The sequence below is a fragment of the Elephantulus edwardii genome, unplaced genomic scaffold (genome assembly GCF_000299155.1).
Source record: "Elephantulus edwardii isolate Elephantulus edwardi_28Jun2011 unplaced genomic scaffold, EleEdw1.0 scaffold00078, whole genome shotgun sequence".
In the NCBI taxonomy this organism is placed as follows: Eukaryota; Metazoa; Chordata; class Mammalia; order Macroscelidea; family Macroscelididae; genus Elephantulus; species Elephantulus edwardii.
Genome location: NW_006399828.1, coordinates 11,034,035 through 11,035,683, shown reverse-complemented (window position 1 = coordinate 11,035,683; position 1,649 = coordinate 11,034,035). Strand labels below are relative to the sequence as shown.

General features: G+C 40.0%; 1 pseudogene; it reads right to left on the bottom strand.

Moving 5' to 3' along the window:
- Positions 1 to 1,074: 1,074 nt before the first annotated feature.
- Positions 1,075 to 1,276, bottom strand: LOC102863655 (annotated as a pseudogene).
- Positions 1,277 to 1,649: the final 373 nt, after the last annotated feature.

Below are 1,649 nucleotides of genomic sequence, written 5' to 3'. Positions count from 1 at the left end.
GATTAGGTATTTTTGTCATGATAGGGGTCTAGAATGAAAACTGCATAGTGGAGTGGACCTGGGGGTAGGGATTATAAAACAATGAAAGAATTTTACTTTTCCAAGAGGGTAGTGTACTAGGTGGGAGGGTTGGGAGGGGAGAAAGGTGCAACACTGAATGAATGGAAATCCAAAGTTTTTGTAAATCTTCATTGAAATTGATAAATTAAAAAAAAAAAATCTTTAAGTTACCGTGCAATTTCATTTGTCCTCCCCACCCCCCTTGAATGGACCTCATACAATATAGGTCTTTTGTTTTAATGCTTACTTTCCTTTTTCATTTTATTCCCTACAAATTTAGACTTTAGTCATTATGTTGTTGTGTCATATTCTACAATTATAAAATTTTTGGTTTTGCTTTTTTATCTATATATTTGCTGCAATTACTGATAATGATGATGACTATGATGATTTTAGGAATCTTATATTTTAGGGACTTACTTTTGTACTGCTTATTATTTTATGTAACAAAAGCATGACTTCAAATGTTCTATCCAATTGTTTGTTTGTTTTTGTTATTTAACAAACATTGACATCATTTATTCATTAAGTCACAGCAGTTCAATACACACATGGAGTGGAAATATACAGACCACTTTCTCAGATGGCAGGAAGAAGACTTCAGGGATTTGACAGGCTATTGGCTATCTTGTGATCATGAAGCAGGAGTCAGAAATTGTAGTAGTGACGTTTCCTGTTTGTTAGTTTTCACTGAGCGGGTTCTAATAGGTAATACCTGTTACTGAAGCTAAAACCATCCATGTTAGCTGAAAGAAAGGCTTCCATTTCTTGCATATTTTGCACTATTCTTTATAGAGAGAAATGACCTAGTCAGTGATTCTAAGACAAAGAGACTGGGCCATGCACTCTCAACTATTTCTAGAAATCAGCCAGTTAGAAATAGCACACAATTTGTTCTTTTGGGGTGACTGTCCAGGACGTGGGGTCTGTGACGTGACACCATGGAGGATGCTGACCTTCGACGGCGTGGGCAATACTGACACTCCACAGAGTAGGTGGCCTTCTCTGCCACTGCTATGCGGTTGCGTTTTTACTCAACTCTTATCTGATGAGCTGGCTTCCCTGGATGAGCTGGGTCACCTTGCTGGTTGCAGGGCACGTAAAACAGGAAACAATTTTGAGGCTGGACCTTTTACGCAAATCTCATGAACGTCAGAGAGTAACAGCAGAGAGCTAACGTCATGTGGCTGCTGATGATCTCCAGAGACTTCTTCATGTCGTTGATGTCATTGTGCCCCAGAAGTGCTCATGAGGTAGTCCTGGAAGTTCTTACTATGGACGCAGTCGGTCACCTTCTGCACCAGCGCACCCACCGTGGCCGTGCCAGACCGGCAGCTGCTCAGAGCCCAAAGACAAGCAACACCAGCAGGGTGACCAATCCGGTCGGGCCTCCGTCCAGTTTTTAGTCATTTACATTGAAAATGTTTTTCACGGACTGCAGCAGAATTCCTGACATTAGAATTTAATTCCTAAAAAACACATCTAGATATTTTAAAATGATCTTCAAGTTCATGCAGATGTGATGTGTATCTCTGAAATTTCTAGAGATAAGAATACATTTACAGCATTCAGTCTCTCTATATTAGCCA